Source organism: Prenolepis imparis, unplaced genomic scaffold (assembly GCF_030444845.1).
Source record: "Prenolepis imparis isolate NDT839.2.m4 unplaced genomic scaffold, iyPreImpa1.0 SCAF_7, whole genome shotgun sequence".
NCBI lineage: Eukaryota > Metazoa > Arthropoda > Insecta > Hymenoptera > Formicidae > Prenolepis > Prenolepis imparis.
The window spans coordinates 10,652,713-10,670,696 of NW_028141165.1; the positions used below are offsets into that span (position 1 = coordinate 10,652,713).

At 33.4% G+C, this 17,984-nt stretch overlaps 2 protein-coding genes across 3 annotated transcripts in view; one reads left to right on the forward strand and one right to left on the reverse strand.

Moving 5' to 3' along the window:
* Positions 1–17,984, reverse strand: part of LOC145938120 (uncharacterized) — a 245,478-nt gene that overhangs the window by 61,457 nt on the left and 166,037 nt on the right. The window lies entirely within an intron of this gene.
* The window catches only part of LOC145938119 (uncharacterized), a 252,577-nt gene that overhangs the window by 52,497 nt on the left and 182,096 nt on the right, over positions 1–17,984 (forward strand). For both annotated transcript variants that reach the window (XM_083041522.1, XM_083041523.1), the window contains exon 2: positions 10,215–10,276. The gene's annotated coding sequence lies outside the window, so the exon portion shown is untranslated. The remainder of the gene's footprint in view (positions 1–10,214; positions 10,277–17,984) is intronic.

Genomic DNA, 17,984 nt, shown 5'->3' on the forward strand with positions numbered 1-17,984 from the left:
CCTTTTAATTTTTTGTATGCAGCTACGTGCTCGTGCGTTGGTTACATTTTTTGGTTAAATTGTTTTTCTCGAAGAGATATATTATGTTGTGTGATTATGTCAAAATTCATTTCTTTCGCGTATCTTTAAAACGAATTTTTAAACGATACCGTGTATCTTAAATGTCACAATTATTTATCTCCGTTAAAGTTTCTTTTTTTTGCACACTTCTGAAATTTTAATATCATATTTTACTACATACTTCTTTCTACTTATCGATATTCTCTTATTTTGTGCTAAAGTTTACTTCCGTTTTCACTTCTGGCAGAGAATCAGGAACGATAACTCATTCGGGACGTAAGCCAGCACTCGACCGCTAGAGATATGTTTGAACTTTGCAATAGAATGAAGGTGATCAATATGTTTGTCGAGTTTTGCAAGTACATTGGCGTCTCCCTCTCACGAGAAGAGAATGTTTCTATTCCCAGAGAGGCGATTGTTTTCGCGTCCCTTCGTATATAATATATTTCAGAAAATAAGGCCGGAACTGAAAATTACGGCGCTTCTTGTATAATCGTTTTCCCTTAAGAAGGGAACAATTTTTTATGCATCGCTTTTCTGCATTTTTTTAAAGACAATACTTTCTTTACATATGTATTTCAAAGCATTTATTTCGGTATTTAAAAACAGAGCAGTATTCGTGCTGCATTTTATTTATATGATTCCATATACAACGGACAGAAATGTTGAATTTAAAAAGTAATAAACAATTACCATCTGGTATGCGCCATGAAACTATTTCTTTCTGTACAAGGCGTATCAAATTTAGTTTTCACGGGCAAAATTGAGAGAGAGCCGCATCCTATACATTCAAACTTTTCAATATTTTTCTTGTTCCATATTGCGTTGTCGAAATCCAGCGAAATTGATTAAATCTTAACATATTTTATGATCGAACTGTGAGGGGATGACGCGAATTTTTAAATGATTGCTATATGTTTGCATGATTAAATATGATTAACATCCAAAGAATCGTGCAATAATTAAGATAAGAGTAAAGCAATAATAATGAGAAAGTGATTTTTTCCGAGTCTGGCGATTAATTAGGGATAGAAAGTAGCATTGGTCAGCCGATTTCAATGATTATTCGTCCGCTATAAGTGACAATAGTAACGCGTCCGAACTCTTTTCATCCCTGCACGCTTTTATTCCTCGTTCGAATAATTTCGACGAATATCGTGATAATAGCATTAATAATGTTATCATTTCTTACAACAATTTTTTTTACAAATATTTAAATAATAAACTCTATTAATAAAGTAATAAAATATTATTCGCACGCGACGTATAAAACTCTTTCAGTTTGATGTTTGAAATCGGGGGGAAAAAACAGAAAGTTTTATATAATATAACATCATGTATATATGAGCATTTCGACAAAATTATTTTACAAATCTCGCTCGAATGAGTCATATTATACGCGCATATAATATGCAATATAATGTACACATGCAATAATAATGAGAAAGTGACTTTTCCGAGTCTGGCGATTAATCAGGGATAAAAAGTAGCACTGGTCAGCCGATTTCAGTGATTATCCGTCCGATATAAGCGACAATAGTAACGCGTCCGAACAGCTATGTGAACCTAGCACCCGACTTTTTAAAAATTAATTTTTTAAAACGGAAAATGATAGCATTTCGATTGTAGTTGTTTGTAGTAACAATAATTTCGTTTATAGTTTTATCAATTAATAAATCAAAAACATTATTTAAATGATTCGCACCCGACATTGAGATATCGCAAATCCGCTTGCGCAGTCTTCTTTAGAATCGTTTGTAGTTGTTTGTAGTGATTTTCCTTTCGTTTGTAGTTGAGCGGTTCAAAAGTTATAAACAATTGTTTATTCGTCCAAGAGGTAAATTTGTTAATTTTAAAGATATCGCAAATCCGCTTGCGCAGTCTTCTTTAGAATCGTTTGTAGTTGTTTGTAGTGATCTTCCTTTTATTTGTAGTTGAGCGGTTCAAAAGTTATAAACAATTGTTTATTCGTCAAGAGCTAACTTTGTCAATTTTTAAGATTTTTTAAATCCGCTTGCGCAGTCCTATTTAGAATCGTTTGTAGTTGTTTGTAGTGATTTTCCTTTCGTTTGTAGTTGAGCGGTTCAAAAGTTATAAACAATTGTTTATTCGTCCAAGAGGTAAATTTGTTAATTTTAAAGATATCGCAAATCCGCTTCCGTAGTCTTCTTTAGAATCGTTTGTAGTTGTTTGTAGTGATCTTCCTTTTATTTGTAGTTGAGCGGTTCAAAAGTTATAAACAATTGTTTATTCGTCAAGAGCTAACTTTGTCAATTTTTAAGATTTTTTAAATCCGCTTGCGCAGTCCTATTTAGAATCGTTTGTAGTTGTTTGTAGTGATTTTCCTTTCGTTTGTAGTTGAGCGGTTCAAAATTTATAAACAATTGTTTATTCGTCCAAGAGGTAAATTTGTTAATTTTAAAGATATCGCAAATCCGCTTCCGTAGTCTTCTTTAGAATCGTTTGTAGTTGTTTGTAGTGATTTTCCTTTCGTTTGTAGTTGAGCGGTTCAAAAGTTATAAACAATTGTTTATTCGTCCAAGAGGTAAATTTGTTAATTTTAAAGATATCGCAAATCCGCTTCCGTAGTCTTCTTTAGAATCGTTTGTAGTTGTTTGTAGTGATTTTCCTTTCGTTTGTAGTTGAGCAGTTCAAAAGTTATAAACAAATTGTTTATAACTTTTGAACCGCTCAACTACAAACGAAAGGAAAATTACTACAAACAATTACAAACGATTCTAAAGAGGACTGCGCAAGCGGATTTAAAAAATCTTAAAAATTGACAAAGTTAGCTCTTGGACGAATAAACAATTGTTTATAACTTTTGAACCGCTCAATTACAAACGAAAGGAAAATCACTACAAACAACTACAAACGATTCTAAAGAAGACTGCGCAAGCGGATTTGCGATATCTCAATGTCGGATGCGAGTCATTTAAAAATTTTTTTTATTTTTTAATTGATAAAACTACAAACGAAATTATTGTTACTACAAACAACTGCAAATAAAATGCTATCATTTTCCGTTTTAAAAAATTAATTTTTAAAAAGTAGGGTGCTAGGTTTACATAGCTCGTCCGAACTCTTTTCATCCCTGCACGCTTTTCCTCGTTCGAATAATTTCGACGAATATCGCGATAATAGCATTAATAATGTTATCATTTCTTACAACAATTTTTTTTACAAATATTTAAATAATAAACTCTATTAATAAAGTAATAAAATATTATTCGCACGCGACGTATAAAACTCTTTCAGTTTGATGTTTGAAATCGGGGGGAAAAAAACAGAAAGTTTTATATAATATAACATCATGTATATATGAGCATTTCGACAAAATTATTTTACAAATCTCGCTCGAATGAGTCATATTATACGCGCATATAATATGCAATATAATGTACATATGCAATAATAATGAGAAAGTGACTTTTCCGAGTCTGGCGATTAATCAGGGATAAAAAGTAGCACTGGTCAGCCGATTTCAGTGATTATCCGTCCGATATAAGCGACAATAGTAACGCGTCCGAACAGCTATGTGAACCTAGCACCCGACTTTTTAAAAATTAATTTTTTAAACGGAAAATGATAGCATTTCGATTGTAGTTGTTTGTAGTAACAATAATTTCGTTTGTAGTTTTATCAATTAATAAATCAAAAACATTATTTAAATGATTCGCACCCAACATTGAGATATCGCAAATCCGCTTGCGCAGTCTTCTTTAGAATCGTTTGTAGTTGTTTGTAGTGATTTTCCTTTCGTTTGTAGTTGAGCGGTTCAAAAGTTATAAACAATTGTTTATTCGTCCAAGAGGTAAATTTGTTAATTTTAAAGATATCGCAAATCCGCTTGCGCAGTCTTCTTTAGAATCGTTTGTAGTTGTTTGTAGTGATCTTCCTTTTATTTGTAGTTGAGCGGTTCAAAAGTTATAAACAATTGTTTATTCGTCCAAGAGCTAACTTTGTCAATTTTTAAGATTTTTTAAATCCGCTTGCGCAGTCCTATTTAGAATCGTTTGTAGTTGTTTGTAGTGATTTTCCTTTCGTTTGTAGTTGAGCGGTTCAAAAGTTATAAACAATTGTTTATTCGTCCAAGAGGTAAATTTGTTAATTTTAAAGATATCGCAAATCCGCTTCCGTAGTCTTCTTTAGAATCGTTTGTAGTTGTTTGTAGTGATTTTCCTTTCGTTTGTAGTTGAGCGGTTCAAAAGTTATAAACAATTTGTGTATAACTTTTGAACCGCTCAACTACAAACGAAAGGAAAATTACTACAAACAATTACAAACGATTCTAAAGAGGACTGCGCAAGCGGATTTAAAAAATCTTAAAAATTGACAAAGTTAGCTCTTGGACGAATAAACAATTGTTTATAACTTTTGAACCGCTCAATTACAAACGAAAGGAAAATCACTACAAACAACTACAAACGATTCTAAAGAAGACTGCGCAAGCGGATTTGCGATATCTCAATGTCGGATGCGAGTCATTTAAAAATTTTTTTTATTTTTTAATTGATAAAACTACAAACGAAATTATTGTTACTACAAACAACTGCAAATAAAATGCTATCATTTTCCGTTTTAAAAAATTAATTTTTAAAAAGTAGGGTGCTAGGTTTACATAGCTCGTCGAACTCTTTTCATCCCTGCACGCTTTTATTCCTCGTTCGAATAATTTCGACGAATATCGCGATAATAGCATTAATAATGTTTTCATTTCTTACAATTTTTTTTACAAATATTTAAATAATAAACTCTATTAATAAAGTAATAAAATATTACTCGCACGTGACGTATAAAACTCTTTCAGTTTGATGTTTGAAATCGGGGGGAAAAAAACAGAAAGTTTTATATCATATAATATCATGTATATATGAGCGTTTCGACAAAATTATTTAACAAATCTCGCTCGAATGAGTCATATTATATACGCGCATATAATATGCAATATAATGTACACATGCAATAATAATGAGAAAGTGATTTTTCCGAGTCTGGCGATTAATCAGGGATAAAAAGTAGCACTGGTCAGCCGATTTCAGTGATTATCCGTCCGATATAAGCGACAATAGTAACGCGTCCGAACAGCTATGTGAACCTAGCACCCGACTTTTTAAAAATTAATTTTTTAAACGGAAAATGATAGCATTTCGATTGTAGTTGTTTGTAGTAACAATAATTTCGTTTGTAGTTTTATCAATTAATAAATCAAAAACATTATTTAAATGATTCGCACCCGACATTGAGATATCGCAAATCCGCTTGCGCAGTCTTCTTTAGAATCGTTTGTAGTTGTTTGTAGTGATTTTCCTTTCGTTTGTAGTTGAGCGGTTCAAAAGTTATAAACAATTGTTTATTCGTCCAAGAGGTAAATTTGTTAATTTTAAAGATATCGCAAATCCGCTTGCGCAGTCTTCTTTAGAATCGTTTGTAGTTGTTTGTAGTGATCTTCCTTTTATTTGTAGTTGAGCGGTTCAAAAGTTATAAACAATTGTTTATTCGTCCAAGAGCTAACTTTGTCAATTTTTAAGATTTTTTAAATCCGCTTGCGCAGTCCTATTTAGAATCGTTTGTAGTTGTTTGTAGTGATTTTCCTTTCGTTTGTAGTTGAGCGGTTCAAAAGTTATAAACAATTGTTTATTCGTCCAAGAGGTAAATTTGTTAATTTTAAAGATATTGCAAATCCGCTTCCGTAGTCTTCTTTAGAATCGTTTGTAGTTGTTTTGTAGTGATTTTCCTTTCGTTTGTAGTTGAACGGTTCAAAAGTTATAAACAATTTGTGTATAACTTTTGAACCGCTCAACTACAAACGAAAGGAAAATTACTACAAACAATTACAAACGATTCTAAAGAGGACTGCGCAAGCGGATTTAAAAAATCTTAAAAATTGACAAAGTTAGCTCTTGGACGAATAAACAATTGTTTATAACTTTTGAACCGCTCAATTACAAACGAAAGGAAAATCACTACAAACAACTACAAACGATTCTAAAGAAGACTGCGCAAGCGGATTTGCGATATCTCAATGTCGGATGCGAGTCATTTAAAAATTTTTTTTATTTTTTAATTGATAAAACTACAAACGAAATTATTGTTACTACAAACAACTGCAAATAAAATGCTATCATTTTCCGTTTTAAAAAATTAATTTTTAAAAAGTAGGGTGCTAGGTTTACATAGCTCGTCGAACTCTTTTCATCCCTGCACGCTTTTATTCCTCGTTCGAATAATTTCGACGAATATCGCGATAATAGCATTAATAATGTTTTCATTTCTTACAATTTTTTTTACAAATATTTAAATAATAAACTCTATTAATGAAGTAATAAAATATTACTCGCACGTGACGTATAAAACTCTTTCAGTTTGATGTTTGAAATCGGGGGGAAAAAAACAGAAAGTTTTATATCATATAATATCATGTATATATGAGCGTTTCGACAAAATTATTTAACAAATCTCGCTCGAATGAGTCATATTATATACGCGCATATAATATGCAATATAATGTACACATGCAATAATAATGAGAAAGTGATTTTTTCCGAGTCTGGCGATTAATCAGGGATAGAAAGTAGCATTGGTCAGCCGATTTCAGTGATTATCCGTCCGATATAAGCGACAATAGTAACGCGTCCGAACTCTTTTCATTCTTGCACGCTTTTATTCCTCGTTCGAATAATTACGACGAATATCGCGATAATAGCATTAATAATGTTATCATTTCTTAAAATTTTTTTTACAAATATTTAAATAATAAACTCTATTAATAAAGTCCAGTGAGTGGAAAAAATCGAATCGAAAGAGAGATAGTGAGATTGGCTGCCGAGAAAATCTGTCGTTGAAAATGAGAAGACGAGCAGCGAGAAGAGATGAGATTCGCACGTGATGACGCACGATGGAGAGCAGACAGAACCGAGTCGTCGAACAGACAGACAGGCCAGGTGGTCGCGAGAGGCATGAGATCACTTCACGAAGTGGCACGTAACGCGCGCGCCGGCCATTTCGTATGGCCGGACGGCCGGGAGGTCGATAAATCTGACGTCGATTGAAATATTGCCTTCTTCGAAATCCCTCACGGCACCCCGATTCCGACTCACGCGCTCCCGCATTTCCACCCCCTCGCCCCCTCTCTCTTCTCCCTCTCGCCCTCTCAACTCTTTCATTCTCTTCGCGCATTTTTCTATTCCCTACTTCCCTTCTTTTTCTCCATATTTCTTTTTTCTTTTTTTTTTACCTGCCTCGCCGCGTTTCTGCTTTCACTCCTCCGACTTTTCTCTTTATCTTTCCCTCTTTAATCCCCCGCACACATTTCTTTTTCTTTCTGTTTCATTTCTTTTTTGCCTCGTTCGTGTATTCTCTCGCTTGTCTTCTCTATCTATCATGTGTTCCCTCTTGTTTTATTTCTCCCTCTCCCCCCTTCCCCCTCTCTCTCTCTTCTCTTGCTCCAACCCTTTGTAGAACCTGCGAAAAATGCATACGACAGAACGAACGAGAAAGGGAAAAAGTAAATTTTACGGGGGGTGAAAATTAATGACCGCGATATGAAGCTCGGTGAATTTCATTTTCTCGTCTCTTACAATAATTCTCCGCTATGTCTATTTCTATCCCTCTCGCGCTTCTGTTTCTTCCATTTCGCGGAAAGCTATCGATACATTCATCGTCGAATATTTATCAGCTACTGTTAACTCATCGTGGTATATGTATGATATTACTAAAAACGCGACACCCTTGGGAGCACGCCAGGATATTGTCTAACCGCAAATCCAATTATTCGGCTAACGAAGTAGATAATACGATAAAACGTTTCGAGACACTAGTGCCTGCGTATAACATGCAAATGTAACTTCCGCTGTAACTGACGCGAATTATTTTTTTTTTGTCTTAAAGTTTTCCCAAGATTATTGGAATATAAGTATATTCTATCAGAATCATATGGTTTTTGGTCTCTCGTCTTTGGTTTATGGTTTATATATGGTATATATATATATATATATATATATATATATATAAAATGTATTATTATAAATTATATATTTTTCTCTTTTTTATTTCCTTATGTTTATTTTAATTATCTCAAATTAATATAAAAATTGTTTATTTTTTTTAGATATGCTTTGATAAAGATTGCTATTCTATACATCGATTTGCTTAAATTGCTTTTTTTTATTTAAAATAGCTTTGCGCCAATAAATTTTATAGAACGATATTTCTCTTTTTATTCGACATATTAAACATTTCCCATCGGAACTATGTCTCTTGTGCACAACAAAAATAAATTTATGGAGAATTAAAAATATGGATTGCCAAATGTTTTTTTATTAATGTTTGCCATTGTAAAAGGATAAATTTCAGAAATGGTCAGTTTTCCAATGCATCATTCCATTCTTCATTAAAAAAATAAAAAATAAAATTTTATTATATTTATGAAATTTTGAGCTTCTTGAAATGGTTCACAAAAATAATTTTTATCGTTATTTTTATTGTACGTGCATTTCTTGCGCTAAAGAGCGTAATATAATATCTTTTTGATATATATATATATTCATATTAAGTCAATAAAGAATACAGTAGCAATGTAACTTTCTTTCATACTTTCATCGACCACAAAACTAGTCGCAACTTAACTAACTTGCTGACTTACGAGAGCCATCGATAACGAAACGTCAAACTTTTAATATCCTATCCATCGAAATGTCGGCACACAGCCGCGCGATGGCCCCGGTATTGATTATTCTGCATTATAGCAAGACTATGGGGATATCATATCCGTTCGTTAAAAATGACGTGAAAAGAACAAGTGGTATATCGGCTTGCTGCTGCTGCTGCTTCGAGAGCGAGCCACTCGGGCGTGGGAATGAAAATAAAAGTGTGTATTATCGAGCAACCCCTGCTTCTATCGGCGGCACAGTAAAAGCTCGAATAATGGAGGGAATAAAAGTAAATGAAGATCGGTGGAGGACACGGATGAAGGTATATGCGGCGGACGAAAATTGAGGCTGACAATGGCTATAAAGATTCTTGAGAATTATTATTAATAATAATTATTATTCAAAGAGAGAAAGAGAGAGAGAGGGCTTCTATTCGTTATTTTATATATACTAAACAATACAAGCGCGCGCGCTATTTTATTCAAAGATTTTATTTAATTTTATTTTAAACAACTGTCAAAACTGTTAACCTTCGCGATGACAGCCGCTCGATTAATATTTTTTCACAGAAATCAGCTGATTAAAGCGTTAATTTGCTAATTAAATTTTAAAATAATAATATGGTGAAAAATTAAAATAGTTATATGTTGTAAATAATATGTTATAATACCTTATTCTCAATTAATATTTTTTGACAGAAATCAGCTGATAACTGTCAAAAATATCAATCGTGTTTAAAGTATTATAACATATTATTTAAAACATTATTTCAATTTTTATAATATATTATTTTAAAAATTAATTAGCAAATTAACGCTTTAATCAGCTGATTTTTATCAAAAAATATTAATAAAGCGAAAATTTGCTAATTAAATATTCTAGCTTATATATTTATATTTATATTGTGTATGTTATAATTTGCTAATTAAATTTTAAAATAATAATATGGTAAAAGTTATAAAATAGTAATATGTTGTAAATAATGTTATAATACCTTATTCTCGATTAATATATTTTTTTTCTAAAGCTATATCTTTTCGAACGAATCTCCTTCGAGTTTTAATTAATTATTAATATTATACAAGTCATGTATATAGTATCGCGCGCGCGCTATTAACATGAAGTTGCCGATGTTTGTAGCTTCGGCCATTACCGAAACGCCGCGAGTATCAGGCAGTTCGAGCTGCGTCCCGTTGTGATTAATTAGTAAGCATAATCGTTAGAAACGATTTCTAACCTTTGTATTGTAATATTTATCAATCGCATATCATAATTTCAACGTTAATATGTAGTCGTAATTGTTCGGAACGCATATTTCGCGAAAAATTCGATGCAAAATTTCTTGCCAACATAACCCAACTTAATCTGTTTTCACGCGCGCGAATGTGTTACGATCCGTGGATATATCTATCATTAATTCTAGCTTACATATTTATATTGTGTATGTTGTAATGCGAAATAATAAGATTATTCTAATATATGTATATATTTTATTTGTTACAGGTAGCATTGCGATACACAGTGCGATTCACGCGTCGTGTCGGGGAGTGCCGTGTAAAGTATCGGTGAGTGAGAAATTGTTTACTTTATAATATTTCTATAGTGGTAATGGGGGTATATATCATATATTGAAAATATTAAAATAGTAACATATGTTTTAAATAATATGTTATAATATCTTAACTGCGATTAATATTTTTTGACAAAAATCAGCTCTGATAATTGTCAAAAATATTAATCGAATTTAAAATATTATAACATCCTACAACAATACTGAAAATAGGATAATATTTTGATAGTGTTTACCTTTATATATTTTTTTCCTGGTCTACAATTTATGATTTATGGTCTCTGGTCTATGGTTTTTGGTCTCTAGTCTTTGGTCTATGGTTTCTGATCTATGGTTTATATATATAATTTATTTATTATTTGAGAGAGAGAATATTGCTCTATTTTTATTATTAAGAGAGTGAAGTGATAAAGTTGATTCTAATAATAAACAATGGCACATTTTCTCTGCAATAGAAATAAACACTATCAGAATATTAATTTTCAGTATTGTATTTGATTGCGAGTTTCAATTCTAAAGAATTCTGGAATTGAAAATTTCTGGGTTATAGTACGAAGTTAAAATTTCAAAAATATTTCGATTTGCGATTGTCCGCATTTCGCGGATATACTCGTACTTTGGCGTAATAAAATAAGAGGTCAACCTTATAACGCTGTTGATTCTATCGCAAGGAACATCGAAAGCGACGCCGGAGGATGTTGTGCTAGCAATATCCAAAATCTTCGGTATATATCCGACGATCCAATATTTGCTATGGAAATGAAGTAGGAGTACATTCCGCTATTCCCTCTTTTTCGCGAACTACCACGTCGAAAATCTAATCTATACATGTATGTATCTGCGTATGTTTCTGAATATATCTTTCGCATACAACTTGCCTCAGTTTATATATACGCGTATTTAAATGGTAATCGCAATCCTATGCAAAACTAAAAAACTTTTAAATATCAAAACCAGAGAAAAGAGATATGGACAAGTAGGTATTCTGATAATAATAAAGGAAAAGACCTGTATCCAGAGAGCCTAATTTGATCATACGATATTCTCGAGAGATAGAATGTAATTAACTGTCACGTAATGTAGATGCGAGTTATGTTAATTAGGTTTACGGTAATTTAGATGTACGTTTAGATTAATTTATCTAATTGCATCACAGCATATTCGCGTTCACTGCAACGCGTATACATTTCATACAAAGTTAATAGAGATTGTAATGTATCGTGTCAAAAGCTTAACGTAAAATTAAAAACGTATCAAGTCACGGCCAGTACGAGCCATTAGGCACAAATGTTCGTACTTACAATACAACTCTTGTGCTATTTATGTTGCTCGGTCTAACACAATTCGCATTGGCCATTGACACAATTGAACTGTTTTAAGAAGAAAACGAGCGATATTGTATATTTCTATATTCTATAGTGTTTCTTCTATTGAATGTTCGCCTTCCTGCTCATTTATGGTCTCTGGTCTATGGTTTTTCGTCTCTAGTCTATGGTTTTTCGTCTCTAGTCTTTGGTCTATGGTTTTGGTCTCTAGTCTTTGGTCTGTGGTTTCTGATCTATGGTTTATATATATAATTTATTTATTATTTGAGAGAGAGAATATTGCTCTATTTTTATTATTAAGATAGTGAAGTGATAAAGTTGATTTTAATAATAAACAATGACACATTTTCTATGCAATAGAGGTAAACACTATCAGAATATTAATTTTCAGTATTGTATTTGATTGCGAGTTTCAATTCTAGAGAATTCTGGAATTGAAAATTTTTGGATTATAGTACGAAGTTAAAATTTCAATTTGCGATTGTCCGCATTTCGCGGATATACTTTTACTTTGGCGTAATAAAATAAGAGGTCAACCTTATTACGCTGTTTATTTAGCCGCCAAGAAACATGCACACTCACTGTCACGCCCTTTAACCAAGTCCTATTTCTATACATGTGTAACATTTAGTACGTTGCGGCCTATTTAATTCCGTCGGAGAAAAACTTCTAATTTATCCGATAATCGCATTTAAAGACTTCAGATACAAACTGTAGTCAAGATAAAAGCCAAGATAAAAGCATACACTATTTTTATACATAAGAGCGACATCCGCGGACATATATGCGCATAAAAACAAGAACGTTGTTTACTCGGTGTGTTGTTACAAAGGGCGATCCGTCATCGTGGAGGATAAAAGAAAAAAAGAAGGTATATCAAAGACGCCGGGATCTCGTATTACGGAAAATCGATATTATTACGGCGGTGACAGTATTCTACAGATACATATACACAGTGACCGAAGATGGCGACCGAACTGCACTTTGATTAAATGCTAAAGGTATAATACCGTTGTTCATTATATTAACAACGCCACCTCGTTTATGGCCGTCTCTTTATAGTCGCGCGAAAGATAATCTACGTAAAACGGATAACGATATCGTTTGAATAGTCATGTCTTTAATATAGCAAAGTTAGAACAACATATTTGTAAATTTCGTGAAAAATAGTAAAATAATTTGCTTTTCGGACAAAGAATCGAATATGTATATAATTTATTTATTTGAAAGAGAGAATATTGCTCTATTTTCATTATTAAGAAAGTGAAGTGATAAAGTTGATTCTAATAATAAACAATGGCACATTTTCTCTGCAATAGAGGTAAGCACTATCAGAATATTAATTTTTAGTATTGTTGTATTTGATTGCGAGTTTCAACCGTATTATATATATATATATATATATATATATATATATATATATATATAATTATTGGAATATATATTCTATCAGAATCATAAACGTTTTTACATAACTTACATATTTATGTAAAAACGTTTATGATTCTGATAGAATATATATTCCAATAATAAAAAAATACGATTGAAACTCGTAATCAAATACAATACTGAAAATTAATATTCTGATAATGTTTACCTCTATTGCAGAGAAAATGTGCCATTGTTTATTATTAGAATCAACTATCAGTTCACTCTCTTAATAATGAAAATAGAGCAATGTTCTCTCTGTCTCAAATAAATAAATTATATACATATTCGATTATTTGTCCGAAAAGGAAAAAAAAAAAATTATTTTACTATTTTTCACGAAATTTACAAATTAGAATTATACAGGTTTTAGAACAATCTGCATATTATTATAATATTATTATGTCAATTATGTTTTTATCGTTATCTATAAAATATTATTATGCCGACATGAAATGAAATCTATTATACGAATATATAAACATATTGAATATTCTAGTTATTTTTAGTTCAACGATTAATTCAATAATTATTTGCGATATAGAATATCGCTTGATTTACAACGTACCATTGTCGGTTAATTAAGTACTCTCATTAAAATAACGAATATCTGTTTCGTGTGATGCGGTCGTGGCTTAAGTCGAACAATTAATATTTGGCAGGCGATTGCATTAGTGTTGGTGCGTTAATTAGCCCAATTTAATAGGAAATGATGCTTGTTAGCGGCTGTGTCGCTAGTAATCGGTTATTTTTTCACGCTTGCACAAATAATATGGTACGGTATTGAAACAATGGTGATCGCGCGCATCGGCCTAGATATAATTATTACCGCTTGCAATACCGTTCGCTCGTTACGCATTCATTTACAGCAAGCTGATGTAACGCAATAGTGTGTTTCATCGATATTGTTCGAGCCATACAATTAATGTAAAATTACACTTGCCCCCTGTAGTCCGCTCGGCGATTTTGCATGGAATTTATGCCGAATGATAATTCGAAGGATCGTTTGTGAAACGTGATCGAAGCCTTCTTTTAATTGAAATTTTGATAAGTCGTTCGACTAGTTGATGATTTTTTTCTTTTTGTTTCCTATTCATAGTTTGATTGGCGAACGATAATTAGATCGTTTTAGAAATTAGAAACTTGAGAACAATTTGAATTATTAGCGTTGCTTTATTTCAATTAAACTTTTTAAATAGTGTCCATGAATTTCTTTAGTTCCGCGACTTCTCTCTTCAACCTGTGACTGTGTTATACCCGCGAAATACGACGTATATACTTTTCGTATAGCTGAATAAAATCATTGTCATTAATCATCAGAGACTTAGGTGAATCTGAAGAGAATAGATAAATTATGTTCTAGCATTATTCTTTATTCGCTCCGATATTCAAGATGTGCGAAGCGCTGCAATTTCTAGTTCCCTTTCTTCCGGTACGTGACTCGAGAGATCCCCAGTTTTTTTTTCCGACAATCATCTCCGCATCTGGAGGGTCAACACACCCCAAGAAATGCTCTGTCTCGTGAATGTCCGATCGCGGCACGTGACACGATGCAGAATGCACTTTCGAGCGTGTCCTCTCTCCCCCTTCAACAAATTGGAAATTGATTTCTCTCGTAGCCATTGTCCGGCCTTTGCGCCGATTCCGCATGATGTAAATCTCCGGTGCGCAAAACAGTGTCGTCGTTCAAGCTCGATAATTTATCGGCTTTACGGTAGGAATGAAAGCTTTTCGCGTACGAAGCGCGTGAGATGTCGGAGAAACGGCGCAGCGCAATGTTAGAACTGTCGGGAACTGCATTTATTCTCCAAGAAACGTTCTGTCAGATATTATTCGCCCGTATGTTTGCGCGAAAACGCTTTCATTGAAATATTGCGCGACTGTTTATTTTAACGTTTCCATTGCGGTTATATATTCGCAGGAAAACGCATGGTAGAGTGGCATTGACATTTTTGTACGCGGGTGGTAAATATTTGCGGCTGAATATGTGCACACAATTACTATTAATGCGAGGTTTATATTCATTCACGTATTTTACGGTGTGCAACTTTAATTCTTGCGCAAAAAACGATTTTTTTTTTAGATTACACGAGTTACGCTAAAATTCATTAAAAACAGTCAAACATTTTGCGTTGCATGAATATTTTACAAATCGATAGTAAATCGATTTATGGGAACTCTGTTATTTCTACGTGTAAAATATCTTGTGCTAATTTTAAATTTCATATAAATTCTTTTCCGATGTGTATTTTGATTGTTTGTGAAATATTTCGGAGAGCAATTCTGATTTAGAATAATTGCGACGATGCCATTATAACGCCTAAGCGGTAACTTTAGAGAGTGTTAATATATATAAATCACATTCTTCATTTTCTTTAAGACGAGATGCCGCTGTTGGGAAATGCGCATGTCTCGGGATGGCAGCGCGGTAATGCGGTTGGCGTTGCTGGTTTATAAGCGCTGTTACCGTAAGCACTACGGTGTCGCGTATTTTCTGAATGGATCGCTGCGTAGCCTCCTTAGCTCTTGCCTGACTAGCGAGATATACGGCACAGGCTCTTAGAATAACTATTTTCCTCGTTGAGCGAACAGTATGAACGCTTTTAATAACTTGCACGTTAAATTTACATAAAGAAAAAAAATGCTTAACGTACGATGAACATAGTCATGTAATATAAAATTATCTTTGAAAAACGAAATTAAAATTTTATTCCAAAATTTTATTATATTAAATTTAACTTCCACTAACGAAGTCTACTTGCCAATAATCACTTACTTATTGTTAGATGAGTAACGTTTCCTAAAATTCCGTGATTTCAACGCTGAAACAATCTGATGTGACTCCCAATGTTTCCATTGAATGACTTTGAAATGCAGTCTCGAAGCGTCTTATCGTGTCAAACCGAGTCAACAACGTCGCGAATGTAAATTTAACGGAACAGACTACAATTTGAATATCAACATTTATGTTGTAGAGACTATACGTGAAACACGTTTATACTCTGTTTCATATTTTTCGACTGTTGTTCTCGTAGAACGGAATACAGATAGAATAAATTTAATGTTTCCTGTGTCATTGATAAATTTAACACTTTTTAATGCAAAAATTCAGTTTTATGTGCAACAATAAAATATATATTTTAAATGCGCGCTATTCGTTTCACGTTTCGAGAGCATACTGTTGTAATATTCTATTACAGTAATATATATTCTATTACACCGCGCTTATTTTCTTGTGCGTACTTTCTGCGCAGTTACATTTTCTATCGCATTAAAATAACAGTACTGGAAGTGGAAAAAATTTCTGGATTCTGCTCGGATCGCACACAGGCGCACTGATAGATGCTGCTATGCTGAATCAAGCATGAATGGAAACAAAACCTCGCTCTGATCTCTCAAAACGTTGCATCCGGCAAGCAAGTCGCGCATTAAAATGTACTAAGCAAAACTGCGATTCATTATACAAGATATAGAACGAGTTCAAAATTTAGAACGAATCATATTTCATTTATATATTTTTTTTTATTTGAAGTCGCGCGGATTATAAAAATAAAAAAAAACATTGAACCAGATTAATATTTGTCATAAGTGTTTATTGCTTAATTTTACATATTTTTATAATTGATTTCAAGGGGCCGATTACTCCAACCTCTTTTACATATTTTTATAGGAGGTGCTTTCGGAACAGATATTCTTTTTGTTAGTACTTCTGGATTATGATTGTTCTGTTCTGTTTCTGAATGTATTTTCAGTATGAGTTTGGCGGGAGCTATTTTATTACACTTCTATCTGGTTAATCATAATCTGATTATGATTATCAGCGAGTACTTCCCTATTCGCCACCTGGGGACACGCCACGTATAAAAGTTCACCTCCCCCGTGGGATTCTAAATTAATAAAAAAAAAAAAAAAATATCGATAAAATATAGTTTATTAATTCTGATCTCGTATATATAAAGTGAACGGTATCATGCTCGACAGTCTTCAGAAACGTATAGCTGTATGCTTCATAATAGCGTTATCAGACGAGACTCGCGCGTCAGACCGTATATCGATCGCGTTCGCGACCACGACAGTTTCTCATCGTGCACCGAGCATCTTACGACACGCTTTGCAAACAATATACGGCAAAAGCATCTCCCACAACGACGAGGCCAGACTATTATACCCTGTCTCTCCCAAGAAAATCCAGCCCAAGCCTGGGCGCATTATTCCATTCGCAAGAATCTGACGTCGCGCGATCCTTCTTAGAGGCCACAAAGGGGTACCTTTCTACCGGTATGAAAATCTCGCGAAAATTAAAAATCGACGTCTCTCCCTTCCTCTTCTACTCTCTTCCCTCGCTACTTCCCACCGTCATGAAGACGGAAGAGGAAAGGGTTGAAAAGCGTCGGCGAATATGTGCGCGAGCGCGCTGCTGGAGGGTGGAAAGGTAGAGGATACGATATGAGTGGAATGCTTTATGACCTCATTTTTCAGAAGATCACCTTTTGTCCCGTCATTCTCCTTCGACTCGCTCCCCATTTCCCTAAGTCTCTCGCTCTTGCTCTTTGTTTCATCGACATTCACCTCTTTTTCTTCCTTGATATCTCTTTTTCTCTCTCTTTTGTTCTCTCTTTTGTTCTTCTAAACTCAGCTTGCACGTACGTTCTCCACAGTGTATTTGCATACCGCAGAAGCGTTCGCTTGATTTCACAGGAACTCTTCGATCTCCGAATTGAAATTTAAAAGCGACGCGCGCGTTTGTTGCGGTCTGTTCTATTCTGATGTGTAAAAACATCATATTTTACATCCAGGATGTGCCGCTCCAGTTCACATGTGGTTCCTTTTGTACGTTTTTACCAGAACGTATCGAATCGTACGACATATTTACCGAATTCTCCTCCCCTTTCGCTTTCGCTTTTTATACTTGTCCGTTTCTGATATACCTTTTATTTATATGTGAATATT